The following is a 24,128-nucleotide window of genomic DNA, read 5'->3' on the forward strand; positions in this document are numbered from 1 at the left end:
CTAAGGAAAAGATAATTAAACACCTCACCTGACTTTGCAAACATTTCATGTTTTCCCACAAAAGAGAAACACTGTCTCTGCTCTGTAAATCCACTTGGCAGAAGGCAATTGTATTGTTTACGAAGAAAGCAGTAGATCCCCACTTAACCCTTTAGGCGCCAGGGTTTTTTTGAAAAATGCTGGATTTTGACATCAAGATTTCAAAAGCTTGTGGCTTGAAAGGGCTTAAAGATAGAGATCTACTGTAAATTAGAAAAATGTTGGGCATCACCAAAAGTTGATGTGGGGTGTAAATATTCTCATCTAATTTGCATATTATGACGTCATCATGGGGGCGGCATTATTGAAATTCATAATATTCAGGAAATGGTAGATATTGAATTGATGTTTTTTAGTTTTTTGTCTTTTTATCCACATTACAAATGATCAGAAAAGAGAAAACCAACAATAAAACAGGAAAAATTACTCAATTATTACTATATTACTATACTATATAGTAAAATGCACGTGAACAGTAGCCTAATGTTTGATTAGTTCATCAGTAATACTCAGGAAATAACAGATATTGAATGGATGTTTGAACTTATTTGCACATTTTTTGTCTTTTATCCTCATTCCAAATTATCAGAAAAGAGGATACCAACAATATAACAGGAAAAAGTACTAAATTATTACTATTCTATATAGTAAAATGCATGTGAACAGTAGCCAACTGTTTGATCAGTTCATAATAATATTCAGGAAATAATAAATAATGAATGGATGTTTGAAGTTATTTGCTCATTTTTTTGTCTTTTATCCTTATTTCAAATAATCAGAAAGAGGAAACCAACAATAAAACAGGAAAAAGTACTAAATTATTACTATATTACTATTCGATGTAGTAATAAAATGCATGTGAACAGTAGCCAACTGTGTGATCATTTCACAAGTAATATTCAGGAAATAAAATATAATAAATGGATGTTTGAACTTATTTGCATGTTTTTATTTTTTTTATCCTCATTCCAAATGATCAAAAAAGAGAACACCAACAATAAAACAAAAATATTACATATTACACTACTATACAGTAGTAAAATGATCAAATGGATGAGAATAGAGGAAACCAACAATAAAACAGAAGAAATTACTAAATTATTAGAATATTACTATACCCCTGTGTACACTATGACCATATTCACCCCTGCCACCCCCATTCCTTTTGGGCAAAGGGACGAAATGATCGCTGGTTATGCTTTGTAAACACTTTCTCGTGGTGCGCGGCGGCACCACTGCGAGGCAAAGATGTACCGGGAGACGCGCGTCTATTAGACGGCCGATCGTCACTTCCAAAAGGCAAACATTCCCCTTCAGAGTGAGAATCGGCAAATAACATTTGCAACATTTGTTTGTGCTTTATTTGTTTGTGCTTCATGAACAATCTCGTCTTACACAGCGGCACAACTGCTCCGCAAAGATGTACCGCGAGATGCGATATTAGACGGCCGATCGTCATTTCCAAAAGACAAATATTCCCCTTTAGAGTCACAATCAGCAAATAACATTTGCAACACATCTTCACGGTACAACTTTTTATCAGCCGTTTGGTGCTTTTCTCCTCACAAATCTGACAATTTACTCTATTTACACTATGAACTGTACTGCTTCCGCATCAATGAAGATCGCTCGCTTTCTCTATGATTTCCGCCAATACTTTGAACAGGAACAAGACGTAATTTTGGTCTAGAATCGAAGTACTACATGTCTGCCATCTAGTGGTTAGGAATACAAATGAGAAATTACACCGTATTAGGAACTACAGTCTATTTCAATGGGTATGACGTCTTGTCGCAATTCTGCGACTTTGGCGCTTAGAGGGTTAAACAATTTTGGAAAAAGCCAACAGCTGTTTCAAAACAGTTTCAAACTGGGGACCTTTTGTGTGTGAGGTGAACGTGATAACCATTACACTACAGAAACTTGTGCAGAGAAGACAGCCAGCAATCTCGTGGTGATCGCTTGTTGAAAAACCTATAAAGGAAAAGATTACTAAATCTCTCGTCTGACGATGCAAACAATTAATGTTTTACGTCCAAGGCAAAAAGCTGTTTCCGCTCAGTTTGGAACCGAGGACCTTTCGCGTGTAAAGCAAACGTGATGACCACTACAGAAACCTGACGGGGAGCCTCTCTTCTTTTAACACTACTTGGCAGAAGAGGCCTTTGTAGTGTTGACTAAGAATGCAGCAGAGCCTGGCTTAAGCAATTTTGGAAAAAGCCAGTACCTGTTTCCACCCAGTTTCGAACTGGGGACCTTTCGCGTGTGAGGCGAACATGATAACCACTACACTATGGAAACTTGCAAAAAGTAAACAGCCAGCAATCTCCTGGTGATCGCTTGCTGTAAAACGAATAAAGGAAAAGATAACTAAATCCCTCCCCTGACTTTGCAAACAGTTCATGTTTACCCACAAAAGAGAAAATCTGTTTCTGCTCGGTTTCGAACCGAGGACCTTTCGCGTGTTAGGCGAACGTGATGAACACTACACTACAGAAACTTGATTAGGATCCACCGTTCTTTTAACTCGGCTTGGCAGAAGGCCTTTGTAGTGTTGACGAATAAAGCAACAGATCCCTACTTAAGCAATTTTGGAAAAAGCCACCAGCTGTTGCCACCCAGTTTCGAACTGGGGACCTTTCGCATGAGGCAAACGTGACAACCACTACACTATGGAATCCCGTGCAGAGATGACTGCCAGCAATCTCCTGGTGATCGCTTGTGGAAGAGCGAACTAAGGAAAAGATAATTAAACACCTCACCTGACTTTGCAAACATTTCATGTTTTCCCACAAAAGAGAAACTCTGTTTCTGCTCGGTAAATCCACTTGGCAGAAGGCATTTGTAGTGTTTACGAAGAAAGCAGTAGATCCCTACTTAAACAATTTTGGAAAAAAGCCAACAGCTGTTTCAAAACAGTTTCAAACTGGGGACCTTTCGTGTGTGAGGTGAACGTGATAACCATTACACTACAGAAACTTGTGCAGAGATGACATCCAGCAATCTCGTGGTGATCGCTTGTTGAAAAACCTATAAAGTAAAAGATTACTAAATCTCTCATCTGACGATGCATACAATTAATGTTTTACGTCCAAGGCAAAAAGCTGTTTCCGCTCAGTTTGGAACCGAGGACCTTTCGCGTGTAAAGCGAACGTGATGACCACTACAGAAACCTGACGGGGAGGCTCTCTTCTTTTAACACTACTTGGCAGAAGAGGCCTTTGTAGTGTTGACTAAGAATGCAGCAGAGCCTGGTTTAAGTAATTTTGGAAAAAGCCAGTAGCTGTTTCCACCCAGTTTCGAACTGGGGACCTTTCGCGTGTGAGGCGAACGTGATAACCACTACACTATGGAAACTTGCAAAAAGTACACAGCCAGCAATCTCCTGGTGATCGCTTGCTGTAAAACGAATAAAGGAAAAGATAACTAAATCCCTCCCCTGACTTTGCAAACAGTTCATGTTTACCCACAAAAGAGAAACTCTGTTTCTGCTCGGTTTCGAACCGAGGACCTTTCGCGTGTTAGGCGAACGTGATGACCACTACACCACAGAAACTTGATTAGGATCCACCGTTCTTTTAACTCGGCTTGGCAGAAGGCCTTTGTAGTGTTGACGAATAAAGCAATAGATCCCTACTTAAGCAATTTTGGAAAAAGCCACCAGCTGTTGCCACCCAGTTTCGAACTGGGGACCGTTCGCATGAGGCGAACGTGACAACCACTACACTATGGAATCCCGTGCAGAGATGACTGCCAGCAATCTCCTGGTGATCGCTTGTGGAAGAGCGAACTAAGGAAAAGATAATTAAACACCTCACCTGACTTTGCAAACATTTCATGTTTTCCCACAAAAGAGAAACACTGTCTCTGCTCGGTAAATCCACTTGGCAGAAGGCAATTGTATTGTTTACGAAGAAAGCAGTAGATCCCCACTTAACCCTTTAGGCGCCAGGGTTTTTTTGAAAAATGCTGGATTTTGACATCAAGATTTCAAAAGCTTGTGGCTTGAAAGGGCTTAAAGATAGAGATCTACTGTAAATTAGAAAAATGTTGGGCATCACCAAAAGTTGATGTGGGGTGTAAATATTCTCATCTAATTTGCATATTATGACGTCATCATGGGGGCGGCATTATTGAAATTCATAATATTCAGGAAATGGTAGATATTGAATTGATGTTTTTTAGTTTTTTGTCTTTTTATCCACATTACAAATGATCAGAAAAGAGAAAACCAACAATAAAACAGGAAAAATTACTCAATTATTACTATATTACTATACTATATAGTAAAATGCACGTGAACAGTAGCCTAATGTTTGATTAGTTCATCAGTAATACTCAGGAAATAACAGATATTGAATGGATGTTTGAACTTATTTGCACATTTTTTGTCTTTTATCCTCATTCCAAATTATCAGAAAAGAGGATACCAACAATATAACAGGAAAAAGTACTAAATTATTACTATTCTATATAGTAAAATGCATGTGAACAGTAGCCAACTGTTTGATCAGTTCATAATAATATTCAGGAAATAATAAATAATGAATGGATGTTTGAAGTTATTTGCTCATTTTTTTGTCTTTTATCCTTATTTCAAATAATCAGAAAGAGGAAACCAACAATAAAACAGGAAAAAGTACTAAATTATTACTATATTACTATTCGATGTAGTAATAAAATGCATGTGAACAGTAGCCAACTGTGTGATCATTTCACAAGTAATATTCAGGAAATAAAATATAATAAATGGATGTTTGAACTTATTTGCATGTTTTTATTTTTTTTATCCTCATTCCAAATGATCAAAAAAGAGAACACCAACAATAAAACAAAAATATTACATATTACACTACTATACAGTAGTAAAATGATCAAATGGATGAGAATAGAGGAAACCAACAATAAAACAGAAGAAATTACTAAATTATTAGAATATTACTATACCCCTGTGTACACTATGACCATATTCACCCCTGCCACCCCCATTCCTTTTGGGCAAAGGGACGAAATGATCGCTGGTTATGCTTTGTAAACACTTTCTCGTGGTGCGCGGCGGCACCACTGCGAGGCAAAGATGTACCGGGAGACGCGCGTCTATTAGACGGCCGATCGTCACTTCCAAAAGGCAAACATTCCCCTTCAGAGTGAGAATCGGCAAATAACATTTGCAACATTTGTTTGTGCTTTATTTGTTTGTGCTTCATGAACAATCTCGTCTTACACAGCGGCACAACTGCTCCGCAAAGATGTACCGCGAGATGCGCGTCTATTAGACGGCCGATCGTCATTTCCAAAAGACAAATATTCCCCTTTAGAGTCACAATCAGCAAATAACATTTGCAACACATCTTCACGGTACAACTTTTTATCAGCCGTTTGGTGCTTTTCTCCTCACAAATCTGACAATTTACTCTATTTACACTATGAACTGTACTGCTTCCGCATCAATGAAGATCGCTCGCTTTCTCTATGATTTCCGCCAATACTTTGAACAGGAACAAGACGTAATTTTGGTCTAGAATCGAAGTACTACATGTCTGCCATCTAGTGGTTAGGAATACAAATGAGAAATTACACCGTATTAGGAACTACAGTCTATTTCAATGGGTATGACTTCTTGTCGCAATTCTGCGACTTTGGCGCTTAGAGGGTTAAACAATTTTGGAAAAAAGCCAACAGCTGTTTCAAAACAGTTTCAAACTGGGGACCTTTCGTGTGTGAGGTGAACGTGATAACCATTACACTACAGAAACTTGTGCAGAGATGACATCCAGCAATCTCTTGGTGATCGCTTGTTGAAAAACCTATAAAGTAAAAGATTACTAAATCTCTCATCTGACGATGCATACAATTAATGTTTTACGTCCAAGGCAAAAAGCTGTTTCCGCTCAGTTTGGAACCGAGGACCTTTCGCGTGTAAAGCGAACGTGATGACCACTACAGAAACCTGACGGGGAGGCTCTCTTCTTTTAACACTACTTGGCAGAAGAGGCCTTTGTAGTGTTGACTAAGAATGCAGCAGAGCCTGGTTTAAGTAATTTTGGAAAAAGCCAGTAGCTGTTTCCACCCAGTTTCGAACTGGGGACCTTTCACGTGTGAGGCGAACGTGATAACCACTACACTATGGAAACTTGCAAAAAGTACACAGCCAGCAATCTCCTGGTGATCGCTTGCTGTAAAACGAATAAAGGAAAAGATAACTAAATCCCTCCCCTGACTTTGCAAACATTTCATGTTTACCCACGAAAGAGAAACACTGTTTCTGCTCGGTTTCGAACCGAGGACCTTTCGCGTGTTAGGCGAACGTGATGACCACTACACTACAGAAACTTGATTGCGATCCACTGTTCTTTTAACTCGGCTTTGCAGAAGGCCTTTGTAGTGTTGACGAATAAAGCAACAGATCCCTACTTAAGCAATTTTGGAAAAAGCCACCAGCTGTTGCCACCCAGTTTCGAACTGGGGACCTTTCGCATGAGGCGAACGTGACAACCACTACACTATGGAATCCCGTGCAGAGATGACTGCCAGCAATCTCCTGGTGATCGCTTGTGGAAGAGCGAACTAAGGAAAAGATAATTAAACACCTCACCTGACTTTGTAAACATTTCATGTTTTCCCACAAAAGAGAAACTCTGTTTCTGCTCGGTAAATCCACTTGGCAGAAGGCATTTGTAGTGTTTACGAAGAAAGCAGTAGATCCCTACTTAAACAATTTTGGAAAAAGCCAACAGCTGTTTCAAAACAGTTTCAAACTGGGGACCTTTTGTGTGTGAGGTGAACGTGATAACCATTACACTACAGAAACTTGTGCAGAGAAGACAGCCAGCAATCTCGTGGTGATCGCTTGTTGAAAAACCTATAAAGGAAAAGATTACTAAATCTCTCGTCTGACGATGCAAACAATTAATGTTTTACGTCCAAGGCAAAAAGCTGTTTCCGCTCAGTTTGGAACCGAGGACCTTTCGCGTGTAAAGCAAACGTGATGACCACTACAGAAACCTGACAGGGAGCCTCTCTTCTTTTAACACTACTTGGCAGAAGAGGCCTTTGTAGTGTTGACTAAGAATGCAGCAGAGCCTGGCTTAAGCAATTTTGGAAAAAGCCAGTACCTGTTTCCACCCAGTTTCGAACTGGGGACCTTTCGCGTGTGAGGCGAACGTGATAACCACTACACTATGGAAACTTGCAAAAAGTACACAGCCAGCAATCTCCTGGTGATTGCTTGCTGTAAAACGAATAAAGGAAAAGATAACTAAATCCCTCCCCTGACTTTGCAAACAGTTCATGTTTACCCACAAAAGAGAAACTCTGTTTCTGCTCGGTTTCGAACCGAGGACCTTTCGCGTGTTAGGCGAACGTGATGACCACAACACCACAGAAACTTGATTAGGATCCACCGTTCTTTTAACTCGGCTTGGCAGAAGGCCTTTGTAGTGTTGACGAATAAAGCAATAGATCCCTACTTAAGCAATTTTGGAAAAAGCCACCAGCTGTTGCCACCCAGTTTCGAACTGGGGACCGTTCGCATGAGGCGAACGTGACAACCACTACACTATGGAATCCCGTGCAGAGATGACTGCCAGCAATCTCCTGGTGATCGCTTGTGGAAGAGCGAACTAAGGAAAAGATAATTAAACACCTCACCTGACTTTGCAAACATTTCATGTTTTCCCACAAAAGAGAAACACTGTCTCTGCTCGGTAAATCCACTTGGCAGAAGGCAATTGTATTGTTTACGAAGAAAGCAGTAGATCCCCACTTAACCCTTTAGGCGCCAGGGTTTTTTTGAAAAATGCTGGATTTTGACATCAAGATTTCAAAAGCTTGTGGCTTGAAAGGGCTTAAAGATAGAGATCTACTGTAAATTAGAAAAATGTTGGGCATCACCAAAAGTTGATGTGGGGTGTAAATATTCTCATCTAATTTGCATATTATGACGTCATCATGGGGGCGGCATTATTGAAATTCATAATATTCAGGAAATGGTAGATATTGAATTGATGTTTTTTAGTTTTTTGTCTTTTTATCCACATTACAAATGATCAGAAAAGAGAAAACCAACAATAAAACAGGAAAAATTACTCAATTATTACTATATTACTATACTATATAGTAAAATGCACGTGAACAGTAGCCTAATGTTTGATTAGTTCATCAGTAATACTCAGGAAATAACAGATATTGAATGGATGTTTGAACTTATTTGCACATTTTTTGTCTTTTATCCTCATTCCAAATTATCAGAAAAGTGGATACCAACAATATAACAGGAAAAAGTACTAAATTATTACTATATTACTATTCGATGTAGTAATAAAATGCATGTGAACAGTAGCCAACTGTGTGATCATTTCACAAGTAATATTCAGGAAATAAAATATAATAAATGGATGTTTGAACTTATTTGCATGTTTTTATTTTTTTTATCCTCATTCCAAATGATCAAAAAAGAGAACACCAACAATAAAACAAAAATATTACATATTACACTACTATACAGTAGTAAAATGATCAAATGGATGAGAATAGAGGAAACCAACAATAAAACAGAAGAAATTACTAAATTATTAGAATATTACTATACCCCTGTGTACACTATGACCATATTCACCCCTGCCACCCCCATTCCTTTTGGGCAAAGGGACGAAATGATCGCTGGTTATGCTTTGTAAACACTTTCTCGTGGTGCGCGGCGGCACCACTGCGAGGCAAAGATGTACCGGGAGACGCGCGTCTATTAGACGGCCGATCGTCACTTCCAAAAGGCAAACATTCCCCTTCAGAGTGAGAATCGGCAAATAACATTTGCAACATTTGTTTGTGCTTTATTTGTTTGTGCTTCATGAACAATCTCGTCTTACACAGCGGCACAACTGCTCCGCAAAGATGTACCGCGAGATGCGCGTCTATTAGACGGCCGATCGTCATTTCCAAAAGACAAATATTCCCCTTTAGAGTCACAATCAGCAAATAACATTTGCAACACATCTTCACGGTACAACTTTTTATCAGCCGTTTGGTGCTTTTCTCCTCACAAATCTGACAATTTACTCTATTTACACTATGAACTGTACTGCTTCCGCATCAATGAAGATCGCTCGCTTTCTCTATGATTTCCGCCAATACTTTGAACAGGAACAAGACGTAATTTTGGTCTAGAATCGAAGTACTACATGTCTGCCATCTAGTGGTTAGGAATACAAATGAGAAATTACACCGTATTAGGAACTACAGTCTATTTCAATGGGTATGACGTCTTGTCGCAATTCTGCGACTTTGGCGCTTAGAGGGTTAAACAATTTTGGAAAAAGCCAACAGCTGTTTCAAAACAGTTTCAAACTGGGGACCTTTTGTGTGTGAGGTGAACGTGATAACCATTACACTACAGAAACTTGTGCAGAGAAGACAGCCAGCAATCTCGTGGTGATCGCTTGTTGAAAAACCTATAAAGGAAAAGATTACTAAATCTCTCGTCTGACGATGCAAACAATTAATGTTTTACGTCCAAGGCAAAAAGCTGTTTCCGCTCAGTTTGGAACCGAGGACCTTTCGCGTGTAAAGCAAACGTGATGACCACTACAGAAACCTGACGGGGAGCCTCTCTTCTTTTAACACTACTTGGCAGAAGAGGCCTTTGTAGTGTTGACTAAGAATGCAGCAGAGCCTGGCTTAAGCAATTTTGGAAAAAGCCAGTACCTGTTTCCACCCAGTTTCGAACTGGGGACCTTTCGCGTGTGAGGCGAACATGATAACCACTACACTATGGAAACTTGCAAAAAGTAAACAGCCAGCAATCTCCTGGTGATCGCTTGCTGTAAAACGAATAAAGGAAAAGATAACTAAATCCCTCCCCTGACTTTGCAAACAGTTCATGTTTACCCACAAAAGAGAAAATCTGTTTCTGCTCGGTTTCGAACAGAGGACCTTTCGCGTGTTAGGCGAACGTGATGAACACTACACTACAGAAACTTGATTAGGATCCACCGTTCTTTTAACTCGGCTTGGCAGAAGGCCTTTGTAGTGTTGACGAATAAAGCAACAGATCCCTACTTAAGCAATTTTGGAAAAAGCCACCAGCTGTTGCCACCCAGTTTCGAACTGGGGACCTTTCGCATGAGGCAAACGTGACAACCACTACACTATGGAATCCCGTGCAGAGATGACTGCCAGCAATCTCCTGGTGATCGCTTGTGGAAGAGCGAACTAAGGAAAAGATAATTAAACACCTCACCTGACTTTGCAAACATTTCATGTTTTCCCACAAAAGAGAAACTCTGTTTCTGCTCGGTAAATCCACTTGGCAGAAGGCATTTGTAGTGTTTACGAAAAAAGCAGTAGATCCCTACTTAAACAATTTTGGAAAAAAGCCAACAGCTGTTTCAAAACAGTTTCAAACTGGGGACCTTTCGTGTGTGAGGTGAACGTGATAACCATTACACTACAGAAACTTGTGCAGAGAAGACAGCCAGCAATCTCGTGGTGATCGCTTGTTGAAAAACCTATAAAGTAAAAGATTACTAAATCTCTCATCTGACGATGCATACAATTAATGTTTTACGTCCAAGGCAAAAAGCTGTTTCCGCTCAGTTTGGAACCGAGGACCTTTCGCGTGTAAAGCGAACGTGATGACCACTACAGAAACCTGACGGGGAGGCTCTCTTCTTTTAACACTACTTGGCAGAAGAGGCCTTTGTAGTGTTGACTAAGAATGCAGCAGAGCCTGGTTTAAGTAATTTTGGAAAAAGCCAGTAGCTGTTTCCACCCAGTTTCGAACTGGGGACCTTTCGCGTGTGAGGCAAACGTGATAACCACTACACTATGGAAACTTGCAAAAAGTACACAGCCAGCAATCTCCTGGTGATCGCTTGCTGTAAAACGAATAAAGGAAAAGATAACTAAATCCCTCCCCTGACTTTGCAAACAGTTCATGTTTACCCACGAAAGAGAAACACTGTTTCTGCTCGGTTTCGAACCGAGGACCTTTCGCGTGTTAGGCGAACGTGATGACCACTACACTACAGAAACTTGATTGCGATCCACTGTTCTTTTAACTCGGCTTTGCAGAAGGCCTTTGTAGTGTTGACGAATAAAGCAACAGATCCGTACTTAAGCAATTTTGGAAAAAGCCACCAGCTGTTGCCACCCAGTTTCGAACTGGGGACCTTTCGCATGAGGCGAACGTGACAACCACTACACTATGGAATCCCGTGCAGAGATGACTGCCAGCAATCTCCTGGTGATCGCTTGTGGAAGAGCGAACTAAGGAAAAGATAATTAAACACCTCACCTGACTTTGTAAACATTTCATGTTTTCCCACAAAAGAGAAACTCTGTTTCTGCTCGGTAAATCCACTTGGCAGAAGGCATTTGTAGTGTTTACGAAGAAAGCAGTAGATCCCTACTTAAACAATTTTGGAAAAAGCCAACAGCTGTTTCAAAACAGTTTCAAACTGGGGACCTTTTGTGTGTGAGGTGAACGTGATAACCATTACACTACAGAAACTTGTGCAGAGAAGACAGCCAGCAATCTCGTGGTGATCGCTTGTTGAAAAACCTATAAAGGAAAAGATTACTAAATCTCTCGTCTGACGATGCAAACAATTAATGTTTTACGTCCAAGGCAAAAAGCTGTTTCCGCTCAGTTTGGAACCGAGGACCTTTCGCGTGTAAAGCAAACGTGATGACCACTACAGAAACCTGACAGGGAGCCTCTCTTCTTTTAACACTACTTGGCAGAAGAGGCCTTTATAGTGTTGACTAAGAATGCAGCAGAGCCTGGCTTAAGCAATTTTGGAAAAAGCCAGTACCTGTTTCCACCCAGTTTCGAACTGGGGACCTTTCGCGTGTGAGGCGAACGTGATAACCACTACACTATGGAAACTTGCGAAAAGTACACAGCCAGCAATCTCCTGGTGATCGCTTGCTGTAAAACGAATAAAGGAAAAGATAACTAAATCCCTCCCCTGACTTTGCAAACAGTTCATGTTTACCCACAAAAGAGAAACTCTGTTTCTGCTCGGTTTCGAACCGAGGACCTTTCGCGTGTTAGGCGAACGTGATGACCACAACACCACAGAAACTTGATTAGGATCCACCGTTCTTTTAAGTCGGCTTGGCAGAAGGCCTTTGTAGTGTTGACGAATAAAGCAATAGATCCCTACTTAAGCAATTTTGGAAAAAGCCACCAGCTGTTGCCACCCAGTTTCGAACTGGGGACCGTTCGCATGAGGCGAACGTGACAACCACTACACTATGGAATCCCGTGCAGAGATGACTGCCAGCAATCTCCTGGTGATCGCTTGTGGAAGAGCGAACTAAGGAAAAGATAATTAAACACCTCACCTGACTTTGCAAACATTTCATGTTTTCCCACAAAAGAGAAACACTGTCTCTGCTCGGTAAATCCACTTGGCAGAAGGCAATTGTATTGTTTACGAAGAAAGCAGTAGATCCCCACTTAACCCTTTAGGCGCCAGGGTTTTTTTGAAAAATGCTGGATTTTGACATCAAGATTTCAAAAGCTTGTGGCTTGAAAGGGCTTAAAGATAGAGATCTACTGTAAATTAGAAAAATGTTGGGCATCACCAAAAGTTGATGTGGGGTGTAAATATTCTCATCTAATTTGCATATTATGACGTCATCATGGGGGCGGCATTATTGAAATTCATAATATTCAGGAAATGGTAGATATTGAATTGATGTTTTTTAGTTTTTTGTCTTTTTATCCACATTACAAATGATCAGAAAAGAGAAAACCAACAATAAAACAGGAAAAATTACTCAATTATTACTATATTACTATACTATATAGTAAAATGCACGTGAACAGTAGCCTAATGTTTGATTAGTTCATCAGTAATACTCAGGAAATAACAGATATTGAATGGATGTTTGAACTTATTTGCACATTTTTTGTCTTTTATCCTCATTCCAAATTATCAGAAAAGTGGATACCAACAATATAACAGGAAAAAGTACTAAATTATTACTATATTACTATTCGATGTAGTAATAAAATGCATGTGAACAGTAGCCAACTGTGTGATCATTTCACAAGTAATATTCAGGAAATAAAATATAATAAATGGATGTTTGAACTTATTTGCATGTTTTTATTTTTTTTATCCTCATTCCAAATGATCAAAAAAGAGAACACCAACAATAAAACAAAAATATTACATATTACACTACTATACAGTAGTAAAATGATCAAATGGATGAGAATAGAGGAAACCAACAATAAAACAGAAGAAATTACTAAATTATTAGAATATTACTATACCCCTGTGTACACTATGACCATATTCACCCCTGCCACCCCCATTCCTTTTGGGCAAAGGGACGAAATGATCGCTGGTTATGCTTTGTAAACACTTTCTCGTGGTGCGCGGCGGCACCACTGCGAGGCAAAGATGTACCGGGAGACGCGCGTCTATTAGACGGCCGATCGTCACTTCCAAAAGGCAAACATTCCCCTTCAGAGTGAGAATCGGCAAATAACATTTGCAACATTTGTTTGTGCTTTATTTGTTTGTGCTTCATGAACAATCTCGTCTTACACAGCGGCACAACTGCTCCGCAAAGATGTACCGCGAGATGCGCGTCTATTAGACGGCCGATCGTCATTTCCAAAAGACAAATATTCCCCTTTAGAGTCACAATCAGCAAATAACATTTGCAACACATCTTCACGGTACAACTTTTTATCAGCCGTTTGGTGCTTTTCTCCTCACAAATCTGACAATTTACTCTATTTACACTATGAACTGTACTGCTTCCGCATCAATGAAGATCGCTCGCTTTCTCTATGATTTCCGCCAATACTTTGAACAGGAACAAGACGTAATTTTGGTCTAGAATCGAAGTACTACATGTCTGCCATCTAGTGGTTAGGAATACAAATGAGAAATTACACCGTATTAGGAACTACAGTCTATTTCAATGGGTATGACGTCTTGTCGCAATTCTGCGACTTTGGCGCTTAGAGGGTTAAACAATTTTGGAAAAAGCCAACAGCTGTTTCAAAACAGTTTCAAACTGGGGACCTTTTGTGTGTGAGGTGAACGTGATAACCATTACACTACAGAAACTTGTGCAGAGAAGACAGCCAGCAATCTCGTGGTGATCGCTTGTTGAAAAACCTATAAAGGAAAAGATTACTAAATCTCTCGTCTGACGATGCAAACAATTAATGTTTTACGTCCAAGGCAAAAAGCTGTTTCCGCTCAGTTTGGAACCGAGGACCTTTCGCGTGTAAAGCAAACGTGATGACCACTACAGAAACCTGACGGGGAGCCTCTCTTCTTTTAACACTACTTGGCAGAAGAGGCCTTTGTAGTGTTGACTAAGAATGCAGCAGAGCCTGGCTTAAGCAATTTTGGAAAAAGCCAGTACCTGTTTCCACCCAGTTTCGAACTGGGGACCTTTCGCGTGTGAGGCGAACGTGATAACCACTACACTATGGAAACTTGCAAAAAGTAAACAGCCAGCAATCTCCTGGTGATCGCTTGCTGTAAAACGAATAAAGGAAAAGATAACTAAATCCCTCCCCTGACTTTGCAAACAGTTCATGTTTACCCACAAAAGAGAAAATCTGTTTCTGCTCGGTTTCGAACAGAGGACCTTTCGCGTGTTAGGCGAACGTGATGAACACTACACTACAGAAACTTGATTAGGATCCACCGTTCTTTTAACTCGGCTTGGCAGAAGGCCTTTGTAGTGTTGACGAATAAAGCAACAGATCCCTACTTAAGCAATTTTGGAAAAAGCCACCAGCTGTTGCCACCCAGTTTCGAACTGGGGACCTTTCGCATGAGGCAAACGTGACAACCACTACACTATGGAATCCCGTGCAGAGATGACTGCCAGCAATCTCCTGGTGATCGCTTGTGGAAGAGCGAACTAAGGAAAAGATAATTAAACACCTCACCTGACTTTGCAAACATTTCATGTTTTCCCACAAAAGAGAAACTCTGTTTCTGCTCGGTAAATCCACTTGGCAGAAGGCATTTGTAGTGTTTACGAAAAAAGCAGTAGATCCCTACTTAAACAATTTTGGAAAAAAGCCAACAGCTGTTTCAAAACAGTTTCAAACTGGGGACCTTTCGTGTGTGAGGTGAACGTGATAACCATTACACTACAGAAACTTGTGCAGAGATGACATCCAGCAATCTCTTGGTGATCGCTTGTTGAAAAACCTATAAAGTAAAAGATTACTAAATCTCTCATCTGACGATGCATACAATTAATGTTTTACGTCCAAGGCAAAAAGCTGTTTCCGCTCAGTTTGGAACCGAGGACCTTTCGCGTGTAAAGCGAACGTGATGACCACTACAGAAACCTGACGGGGAGGCTCTCTTCTTTTAACACTACTTGGCAGAAGAGGCCTTTGTAGTGTTGACTAAGAATGCAGCAGAGCCTGGTTTAAGTAATTTTGGAAAAAGCCAGTAGCTGTTTCCACCCAGTTTCGAACTGGGGACCTTTCGCGTGTGAGGCAAACGTGATAACCACTACACTATGGAAACTTGCAAAAAGTACACAGCCAGCAATCTCCTGGTGATCGCTTGCTGTAAAACGAATAAAGGAAAAGATAACTAAATCCCTCCCCTGACTTTGCAAACAGTTCATGTTTACCCACGAAAGAGAAACACTGTTTCTGCTCGGTTTCGAACCGAGGACCTTTCGCGTGTTAGGCGAACGTGATGACCACTACACTACAGAAACTTGATTGCGATCCACTGTTCTTTTAACTCGGCTTTGCAGAAGGCCTTTGTAGTGTTGACGAATAAAGCAACAGATCCGTACTTAAGCAATTTTGGAAAAAGCCACCAGCTGTTGCCACCCAGTTTCGAACTGGGGACCTTTCGCATGAGGCGAACGTGACAACCACTACACTATGGAATCCCGTGCAGAGATGACTGCCAGCAATCTCCTGGTGATCGCTTGTGGAAGAGCGAACTAAGGAAAAGATAATTAAACACCTCACCTGACTTTGTAAACATTTCATGTTTTCCCACAAAAGAGAAACTCTGTTTCTGCTCGGTAAATCCACTTGGCAGAAGGCATTTGTAGTGTTTACGAAGAAAGCAGTAGATCCCTACTTAAACAATTTTGGAAAAAGCCAACAGCTGTTTCAAAACAGTTTCAAACTGGGGACCTTTTGTGTGTGAGGTGAACGTGATAACCATTACACTACAGAAACTTGTGCAGAGAAGACAGCCAGCAATCTCGTGGTGATCGCTTGTTGAAAAACCTATAAAGGAAAAGATTACTAAATCTCTCGTCTGACGATGCAAACAATTAATGTTTTACGTCCAAGGCAAAAAGCTGTTTCCGCTCAGTTTGGAACCGAGGACCTTTCGCGTGTAAAGCAAACGTGATGACCACTACAGAAACCTGACAGGGAGCCTCTCTTCTTTTAACACTACTTGGCAGAAGAGGCCTTTATAGTGTTGACTAAGAATGCAGCAGAGCCTGGCTTAAGCAATTTTGGAAAAAGCCAGTACCTGTTTCCACCCAGTTTCGAACTGGGGACCTTTCGCGTGTGAGGCGAACGTGATAACCACTACACTATGGAAACTTGCGAAAAGTACACAGCCAGCAATCTCCTGGTGATCGCTTGCTGTAAAACGAATAAAGGAAAAGATAACTAAATCCCTCCCCTGACTTTGCAAACAGTTCATGTTTACCCACAAAAGAGAAACTCTGTTTCTGCTCGGTTTCGAACCGAGGACCTTTCGCGTGTTAGGCGAACGTGATGACCACAACACCACAGAAACTTGATTAGGATCCACCGTTCTTTTAAGTCGGCTTGGCAGAAGGCCTTTGTAGTGTTGACGAATAAAGCAATAGATCCCTACTTAAGCAATTTTGGAAAAAGCCACCAGCTGTTGCCACCCAGTTTCGAACTGGGGACCGTTCGCATGAGGCGAACGTGACAACCACTACACTATGGAATCCCGTGCAGAGATGACTGCCAGCAATCTCCTGGTGATCGCTTGTGGAAGAGCGAACTAAGGAAAAGATAATTAAACACCTCACCTGACTTTGCAAACATTTCATGTTTTCCCACAAAAGAGAAACACTGTCTCTGCTCGGTAAATCCACTTGGCAGAAGGCAATTGTATTGTTTACGAAGAAAGCAGTAGATCCCCACTTAAACAATTTTGGAAAAAGCCAACAGCTGTTTCAGCACAGTTTTAAACTGGGGACCTTTCGTATGTGAGGTGAATGTGATAACCATTACACTACAGAAACTTGTGCAGAGAAGACAGCCAGCAATCTCGTGGTGATCGCTTGTTGAAAAACCTATAAAGGAAAAGATTACTAAATCTCTCGTCTGACGATGCAAACAATTAATGTTTTACGTCCAAGGCAAAAAGCTGTTTCCGCTCAGTTTGAAACCGAGGACCTTTCGCGTGTAAAACAAACGTGATGACCACTACAGAAACCTGACGGGGAGCCTCTCTTCTTTTAACACTACTGGGCAGAAGAGGCCTTTGTAGTGTTGACTAAGAATGCAGCAGAGCCTGGCTTAAGCAAATTTGGAAAAAGCCAGTAGCTGTTTCCACCCAGTTTCGAACTGGGGACCTTTCGCGTGTGAGGCGAACGTGATAACCACTACACTATGGAAACTTGCATAAAGTACACAGCCAGCAATCTCCTGGTGATCGCTTGCTGTAAAACGAATAAAGGAAAAGATAACTAAATCCCTCCCCTGACTTTGCAAACAGTTCATGTTTACCCACAAAAGAGAAACACTGTTTCTGCTCGGTTTCGAACCAAGGACCTTTCGCGTGTTAGGCGAACGTGATGACCACTACACTACAGAAACTTTATTAGGATCCACCGTTCTTTTAACTCGGCTTGGCAGAAGGCCTTTGTAGTGTTGACGAATAAAGCAACAGATCCCTACTTAAGCAATTTTGGAAAAAGCCACCAGCTGTTGCCACCCAGTTTCGAACTGGGGACCTTTCGCATGAGGCGAACGTGACAACCACTACACTATGGAATCCCGTGAAGAGATGACTACCAGCAATCTCCTGGTGATCGCTTGTGGAAGAGCGAACTAAGGAAAAGATAATTAAACACCTCACCTGACTTTGTAAACATTTCATGTTTTCCCACAAAAGAGAAACTCTGTTTCTGCTCGGTAAATCCACTTGGCAGAAGGCATTTGTAGTGTTTACGAAGAAAGCAGTAGATCCCTACTTAAACAATTTTGGAAAAAGCCAACAGCTGTTTCAAAACAGTTTCAAACTGGGGACCTTTTGTGTGTGAGGTGAACGTGATAACCATTACACTACAGAAACTTGTGCAGAGAAGACAGCCAGCAATCTCGTGGTGATCGCTTGTTGAAAAACCTATAAAGGAAAAGATTACTAAATCTCTCGTCTGACGATGCAAACAATTAATGTTTTACGTCCAAGGCAAAAAGCTGTTTCCGCTCAGTTTGGAACCGAGGACCTTTCGCGTGTAAAGCAAACGTGATGACCACTACAGAAACCTGACAGGGAGCCTCTCTTCTTTTAACACTACTTGGCAGAAGAGGCCTTTGTAGTGTTGACTAAGAATGCAGCAGAGCCTGGCTTAAGCAATTTTGGAAAAAGCCAGTACCTGTTTCCACCCAGTTTCGAACTGGGGACCTTTCGCGTGTGAGGCGAACGTGATAACCACTACACTATGGAAACTTGCAAAAAGTACACAGCCAGCAATCTCCTGGTGATCGCTTGCTGTAAAACGAATAAAGGAAAAGATAACTAAATCCCTCCCCTGACTTTGCAAACAGTTTATGTTTACCCACAAAAGAGAAACTCTGTTTCTGCTCGGTTTCGAACCGAGGACCTTTCGCGTGTTAGGCGAACGTGATGACCACTACACCACAGAAACTTGATTAGGATCCACCGTTCTTTTAACTCGGCTTGGCAGAAGGCCTTTGTAGTGTTGACGAATAAAGCAATAGATCCCTACTTAAGCAATTTTGGAAAAAGCCACGAGCTGTTGCCACCCAGTTTCGAACTGGGGACCTTTCGCATGAGGCGAACGTGACAACCACTACACTATGGAATCCCGTGCAGAGATGACTGCCAGCAATCTCCTGGTGATCGCTTGTGGAAGAGCGAACTAAGGAAAAGATAATTAAACACCTCACCTGACTTTGCAAACATTTCATGTTTTCCCACAAAAGAGAAACACTGTCTCTGCTCGGTAAATCCACTTGGCAGAAGGCAATTGTATTGTTTACGAAGAAAGCAGTAGATCCCCACTTAAACAATTTTGGAAAAAGCCAACAGCTGTTTCAAAACAGTTTCAAACTGGGGACCTTTTGTGTGTGAGGTGAACGTGATAACCATTACACTACAGAAACTTGTGCAGAGAAGACAGCCAGCAATCTCGCGGTGATCGCTTGTTGAAAAACCTATAAAGGAAAAGATTACTAAATCTCTCGTCTGACGATGCAAACAATTAATGTTTTACGTCCAAGGCAAAAAGCTGTTTCCGCTCAGTTTGGAACCGAGGACCTTTCGCGTGTAAAGCGAATGTGATGACCACTACAGAAACCTGACGGGGAGCCTCTCTTCTTTTAACACTACTTGGCAGAAGAGGCCTTTGTAGTGTTGACTAAGAATGCAGCAGAGCCTGGCTTAAGCAAATTTGGAAAAAGCCAGTAGCTGTTTCCACCCAGTTTCGAACTGGGGACCTTTCGCGTGTAAGGCGAACGTGATAACCACTACACTATGGAAACTTGCAAAAAGTACACAGCCAGCAATCTCCTGGTGATCGCTTGCTGTAAAACGAATAAAGGAAAAGATAACTAAATCCCTCCCCTGACTTTGCAAACAGTTCATGTTTACCCACGAAAGAGAAACACTGTTTCTGCTCGGTTTCGAACCGAGGACCTTTCGCGTGTTAGGCGAACGTGATGACCACTACACTACAGAAACTTGATTACGATCCACCGTTCTTTTAACTCGGCTTGGCAGAAGGCCTTTGTAGTGTTGACGAAGAAAGCAACAGATCCCTACTTAAGCAATTTTGGAAAAAGCCACCAGCTGTTACCACCAAGTTTCGAACTGGGGACCTTTCGCATGCGGCAAACGTGACAACCACTACACTATGGAATCCTTCGCAGAAAGGACTGCCAGCAATCTCCTGGTGATCGCTTGTGGAAGAGCGAACTAAGGAAAAGATAATTAAACACCTCACCTGACTTTGCAAACATTTCATGTTTTCCCACAAAAGAGAAACACTGTCTCTGCTCGGTAAATCCACTTGGCAGAAGGCAATTGTATTGTTTACGAAGAAAGCAGTAGATCCCCACTTAAACAATTTTGGAAAAAGCCAACAGCTGTTTCAAAACAGTTTCAAACTGGGGACCTTTTGTGTGTGAGGTGAACGTGATAACCATTACACTACAGAAACTTGTGCAGAGAAGACAGCCAGCAATCTCGTGGTGATCGCTTGCTGAAAAACCTATAAAGGAAAAGATTACTAAATCTCTCGTCTGACGATGCAAACAATTAATGTTTTACGTCCAAGGCAAAAAGCTGTTTCCGCTCAGTTTGGAACCGAGGACCTTTCGCGTGTAAAGCGAATGTGATGACCACTACAGAAACCTGACGGGGAGCCTCTCTTCTTTTAACACTACTTGGCAGAAGAGGCCTTTGTAGTGTTGACTAAGAATGCAGCAGAGCCTGGTTTAAGTAATTTTGGAAAAAGCCAGTAGCTGTTTCCACCCAGTTTCGAACTGGGGACCTTTCGCGTGTGAGGCGAACGTGATAACCACTACACTATGGAAACTTGCAAAAAGTACACAGCCAGCAATCTCCTGGTGATCGCTTGCTGTAAAACGAATAAAGGAAAAGATAACTAAATCCCTCCCCTGACTTTGCAAACAGTTCATGTTTACCCACAAAAGAGAAACACTGTTTCTGCTCGGTTTCGAACCGAGGACCTTTCGCGTGTTAGGCGAACGTGATGACCACTACACTACAGAAACTTGATTAGGATCCACCGTTCTTTTAACTCGGCTTGGCAGAAGGCCTTTGTAGTGTTGACAAAGAAAGCAACAGATCCCTACTTAAGCAATTTTGGAAAAAGCCACCAGCTGTTACCACCAAGTTTCGAACTGGGGACCTTTCGCATGCGGCAAACGTGACAACCACTACACTATGGAATCCTTCGCAGAAAGGACTGCCAGCAATCTCCTGGTGATCGCTTGTGGAAGAGCGAACTAAGGAAAAGATAATTAAACACCTCACCTGACTTTGCAAACATTTCATGTTTTCCCACAAAAGAGAAACTCTGTTTCTGCTCGGTAAATCCACTTGGCAGAAGGCATTTGTAGTGTTTACGAAGAAAGCAGTAGATCCCTACTTAAACAATTTTGGAAAAAGCCAACAGCTGTTTCAAAACACTTTCAAACTGGGGACCTTTTGTGTGTGAGGTGAACGTGATAACCATTACACTACAGAAACTTGTGCAGAGAAGACAGCCAGCAATCTCGTGGTGATCGCTTGTTGAAAAACCTATAAAGGAAAAGATTACTAAATCTCTCGTCTGACGATGCAAACAATTAATGTTTTACGTCCAAGGCAAAAAGCTGTTTCCGCTCAGTTTGGAACCGAGGACCTTTCGCGTGTAAAGCGAATGTGATGACCACTACAGAAACCTGACGGGGAGCCTCTCTTCTTTTAACACTACTTGGCAGAAGAGGCCTTTGTAGTGTTGACTAAGAATGCAGCAGAGCCTGGTTTAAGTAATTTTGGAAAAAGCCAGTAGCTGTTTCCACCCAGTTTCGAACTGGGGACCTTTCGCGTGTGAGGCGAACGTGATAACCACTACACTATGGAAACTTGCAAAAAGTACACAGCCAGCAATCTCCTGGTGATCGCTTGCTGTAAAACGAATAAAGGAAAAGATAACTAAATCCCTCCCCTGACTTTGCAAACAGTTCATGTTTACCCACAAAAGAGAAGCTCTGTTTCTGCTCGGTTTCGAACCGAGGACCTTTCGCGTGTTAGGCGAACGTGATGACCACTACACTACAGAAACTTGATTAGGATCCACCGTTCTTTTAACTCGGCTTGGCAGAAGGCCTTTGTAGTGTTGACAAAGAAAGCAACAGATCCCTACTTAAGCAATTTTGGAAAAAGCCACCAGCTGTTGCCACCCAGTTTCGAACTGGGGACCTTTCGCATGAGGCGAACGTGACAACCACTACACTATGGAATCCCGTGCAGAGATGACTGCCAGCAATCTCCTGGTGATCGCTTGTAGAAGAGCGAACTAAGGAAAAGATAATTAAACACCTCACCTGACTTTGCAAACATTTCATGTTTTCCCACAAAAGAGAAACACTGTCTCTGCTCGGTAAATCCACTTGGCAGAAGGCAATTGTATTGTTTACGAAGAAAGCAGTAGATCCCCACTTAAACAATTTTGGAAAAAGCCAACAGCTGTTTCAGCACAGTTTTAAACTGGGGACCTTTCGTATGTGAGGTGAATGTGATAACCATTACACTACAGAAACTTGTGCAGAGAAGACAGCCAGCAATCTCGTGGTGATCGCTTGTTGAAAAACCTATAAAGGAAAAGATTACTAAATCACTCGTCTGACGATGCAAACAATTAATGTTTTACGTCCAAGGCAAAAAGCTGTTTCCGCTCAGTTTGAAACAGAGGACCTTTCGCGTGTAAAGCGAACGTGAGGACCACTACAGAAACCTGACGGGGAGCCTCTCTTCTTTTAACACTACTTGGCAGAAGAGGCCTTTGTAGTGTTGACTAAGAATACAGCAGAGCCTGGCTTAAGCAAATTTGGAAAAAGCCAGTAGCTGTTTCCACCCAGTTTCGAACTGGGGACCTTTCGCGTGTAAGGCGAACGCGATAACCACTACACTATGGAAACTTGCAAAAAGTGCACAGCCAGCAATCTCCTGGTGATCGCTTGCTGTAAAACGAATAAAGGAAAAGATAACTAAATCCCTCCCCTGACTTTGCAAACAGTTCATGTTTACCCACGAAAGAGAAACACTGTTTCTGCTCGGTTTCGAACCGAGGACCTTTCGCGTGTTAGGCGAACGTGATGACCACTACACTACAGAAACTTGATTACGATCCACCGTTCTTTTAACTCGGCTTGGCAGAAGGCCTTTGTAGTGTTGACGAAGAAAGCAACAGATCCCTACTTAAGCAATTTTGGAAAAAGCCACCAGCTGTTACCACCAAGTTTCGAACTGGGGACCTTTCGCATGCGGCAAACGTGACAAACACTACACTATGGAACCCTTCGCAGAAAGGACTGCCAGCAATCTCCTGGTGATCGCTTGTGGAAGAGCGAACTAAGGAAAAGATAATTAAACACCTCACCTGACTTTGCAAACATTTCATGTTTTCCCACAAAAGAGAAACTCTGTTTCTGCTCGGTAAATCCACTTGGCAGAAGGCATTTGTAGTGTTTACGAAGAAAGCAGTAGATCCCTACTTAAACAATTTTGGAAAAAGCCAACAGCTGTTTCAAAACACTTTCAAACTGGGGACCTTTTGTGTGTGAGGTGAACGTGATAACCATTACACTACAGAAACTTGTGCAGAGAAGACAGCCAGCAATCTCGTGGTGATCGCTTGTTGAAAAACCTATAAAGGAAAAGATTACTAAATCTCTCGTCTGACGATGCAAACAATTAATGTTTTACGTCCAAGGAAAAAAGCTGTTTCCGCTCAGTTTGGAACCGAGGACCTTTCGCGTGTAAAGCGAATGTGATGACCACTACAGAAACCTGACGGGGAGCCTCTCTTCTTTTAACACTACTTGGCAGAAGAGGCCTTTGTAGTGTTGACTAAGAATGCAGCAGAGCCTGGTTTAAGTAATTTTGGAAAAAGCCAGTAGCTGTTTCCACCCAGTTTCGAACTGGGGACCTTTCGCGTGTGAGGCGAACGTGATAACCACTACACTATGGAAACTTGCAAAAAGTACACAGCCAGCAATCTCCTGGTGATCGCTTGCTGTAAAACGAATAAAGGAAAAGATAACTAAATCCCTCCCCTGACTTTGCAAACAGTTCATGTTTACCCACAAAAGA

The 24,128-nt window shown here is 41.6% G+C and overlaps 27 non-coding genes across 27 annotated transcripts; all 27 read right to left on the minus strand.

Annotated features, from left to right (window-relative positions):
• Nucleotides 1-2,267: 2,267 nt before the first annotated feature.
• trnav-cac (transfer RNA valine (anticodon CAC)) lies at nt 2,268-2,340 on the minus strand. The gene has a single exon. It is a non-coding gene; the product is annotated as a tRNA-Val (tRNA).
• Nucleotides 2,341-3,323: 983 nt separating this feature from the next.
• trnav-cac (transfer RNA valine (anticodon CAC)) lies at nt 3,324-3,396 on the minus strand. The gene has a single exon. It is a non-coding gene; the product is annotated as a tRNA-Val (tRNA).
• A 126-nt stretch (nt 3,397-3,522) lies between these two features.
• trnav-aac (transfer RNA valine (anticodon AAC)) lies at nt 3,523-3,595 on the minus strand. Its single transcript has one exon. It is a non-coding gene; the product is annotated as a tRNA-Val (tRNA).
• Nucleotides 3,596-6,100: 2,505 nt separating this feature from the next.
• trnav-cac (transfer RNA valine (anticodon CAC)) lies at nt 6,101-6,173 on the minus strand. Its single transcript has one exon. It is a non-coding gene; the product is annotated as a tRNA-Val (tRNA).
• A 126-nt stretch (nt 6,174-6,299) lies between these two features.
• trnav-aac (transfer RNA valine (anticodon AAC)) lies at nt 6,300-6,372 on the minus strand. Its single transcript has one exon. It is a non-coding gene; the product is annotated as a tRNA-Val (tRNA).
• Nucleotides 6,373-7,155: 783 nt separating this feature from the next.
• Nucleotides 7,156-7,228, minus strand: trnav-cac (transfer RNA valine (anticodon CAC)). The gene has a single exon. It is a non-coding gene; the product is annotated as a tRNA-Val (tRNA).
• Nucleotides 7,229-9,742: 2,514 nt separating this feature from the next.
• trnav-cac (transfer RNA valine (anticodon CAC)) lies at nt 9,743-9,815 on the minus strand. Its single transcript has one exon. It is a non-coding gene; the product is annotated as a tRNA-Val (tRNA).
• Nucleotides 9,816-10,798: 983 nt separating this feature from the next.
• On the minus strand, nt 10,799-10,871 carry trnav-cac (transfer RNA valine (anticodon CAC)). The gene has a single exon. It is a non-coding gene; the product is annotated as a tRNA-Val (tRNA).
• A 126-nt stretch (nt 10,872-10,997) lies between these two features.
• trnav-aac (transfer RNA valine (anticodon AAC)) lies at nt 10,998-11,070 on the minus strand. The gene has a single exon. It is a non-coding gene; the product is annotated as a tRNA-Val (tRNA).
• A 783-nt stretch (nt 11,071-11,853) lies between these two features.
• trnav-cac (transfer RNA valine (anticodon CAC)) lies at nt 11,854-11,926 on the minus strand. The gene has a single exon. It is a non-coding gene; the product is annotated as a tRNA-Val (tRNA).
• A 2,514-nt stretch (nt 11,927-14,440) lies between these two features.
• Nucleotides 14,441-14,513, minus strand: trnav-cac (transfer RNA valine (anticodon CAC)). Its single transcript has one exon. It is a non-coding gene; the product is annotated as a tRNA-Val (tRNA).
• A 983-nt stretch (nt 14,514-15,496) lies between these two features.
• Nucleotides 15,497-15,569, minus strand: trnav-cac (transfer RNA valine (anticodon CAC)). The gene has a single exon. It is a non-coding gene; the product is annotated as a tRNA-Val (tRNA).
• A 126-nt stretch (nt 15,570-15,695) lies between these two features.
• On the minus strand, nt 15,696-15,768 carry trnav-aac (transfer RNA valine (anticodon AAC)). Its single transcript has one exon. It is a non-coding gene; the product is annotated as a tRNA-Val (tRNA).
• A 783-nt stretch (nt 15,769-16,551) lies between these two features.
• Nucleotides 16,552-16,624, minus strand: trnav-cac (transfer RNA valine (anticodon CAC)). The gene has a single exon. It is a non-coding gene; the product is annotated as a tRNA-Val (tRNA).
• A 982-nt stretch (nt 16,625-17,606) lies between these two features.
• trnav-cac (transfer RNA valine (anticodon CAC)) lies at nt 17,607-17,679 on the minus strand. The gene has a single exon. It is a non-coding gene; the product is annotated as a tRNA-Val (tRNA).
• Nucleotides 17,680-17,805: 126 nt separating this feature from the next.
• Nucleotides 17,806-17,878, minus strand: trnav-aac (transfer RNA valine (anticodon AAC)). Its single transcript has one exon. It is a non-coding gene; the product is annotated as a tRNA-Val (tRNA).
• Nucleotides 17,879-18,661: 783 nt separating this feature from the next.
• On the minus strand, nt 18,662-18,734 carry trnav-cac (transfer RNA valine (anticodon CAC)). Its single transcript has one exon. It is a non-coding gene; the product is annotated as a tRNA-Val (tRNA).
• A 126-nt stretch (nt 18,735-18,860) lies between these two features.
• On the minus strand, nt 18,861-18,933 carry trnav-aac (transfer RNA valine (anticodon AAC)). Its single transcript has one exon. It is a non-coding gene; the product is annotated as a tRNA-Val (tRNA).
• Nucleotides 18,934-19,716: 783 nt separating this feature from the next.
• Nucleotides 19,717-19,789, minus strand: trnav-uac (transfer RNA valine (anticodon UAC)). The gene has a single exon. It is a non-coding gene; the product is annotated as a tRNA-Val (tRNA).
• A 126-nt stretch (nt 19,790-19,915) lies between these two features.
• trnav-aac (transfer RNA valine (anticodon AAC)) lies at nt 19,916-19,988 on the minus strand. Its single transcript has one exon. It is a non-coding gene; the product is annotated as a tRNA-Val (tRNA).
• Nucleotides 19,989-20,771: 783 nt separating this feature from the next.
• On the minus strand, nt 20,772-20,844 carry trnav-cac (transfer RNA valine (anticodon CAC)). Its single transcript has one exon. It is a non-coding gene; the product is annotated as a tRNA-Val (tRNA).
• Nucleotides 20,845-20,970: 126 nt separating this feature from the next.
• trnav-aac (transfer RNA valine (anticodon AAC)) lies at nt 20,971-21,043 on the minus strand. The gene has a single exon. It is a non-coding gene; the product is annotated as a tRNA-Val (tRNA).
• A 783-nt stretch (nt 21,044-21,826) lies between these two features.
• trnav-cac (transfer RNA valine (anticodon CAC)) lies at nt 21,827-21,899 on the minus strand. Its single transcript has one exon. It is a non-coding gene; the product is annotated as a tRNA-Val (tRNA).
• A 126-nt stretch (nt 21,900-22,025) lies between these two features.
• trnav-aac (transfer RNA valine (anticodon AAC)) lies at nt 22,026-22,098 on the minus strand. Its single transcript has one exon. It is a non-coding gene; the product is annotated as a tRNA-Val (tRNA).
• A 783-nt stretch (nt 22,099-22,881) lies between these two features.
• Nucleotides 22,882-22,954, minus strand: trnav-uac (transfer RNA valine (anticodon UAC)). The gene has a single exon. It is a non-coding gene; the product is annotated as a tRNA-Val (tRNA).
• Nucleotides 22,955-23,080: 126 nt separating this feature from the next.
• trnav-aac (transfer RNA valine (anticodon AAC)) lies at nt 23,081-23,153 on the minus strand. Its single transcript has one exon. It is a non-coding gene; the product is annotated as a tRNA-Val (tRNA).
• Nucleotides 23,154-23,936: 783 nt separating this feature from the next.
• On the minus strand, nt 23,937-24,009 carry trnav-cac (transfer RNA valine (anticodon CAC)). The gene has a single exon. It is a non-coding gene; the product is annotated as a tRNA-Val (tRNA).
• Nucleotides 24,010-24,128: the final 119 nt, after the last annotated feature.

Source organism: Garra rufa, chromosome 1 (genome assembly GCF_049309525.1).
Source record: "Garra rufa chromosome 1, GarRuf1.0, whole genome shotgun sequence".
In the NCBI taxonomy this organism is placed as follows: Eukaryota; Metazoa; Chordata; class Actinopteri; order Cypriniformes; family Cyprinidae; genus Garra; species Garra rufa.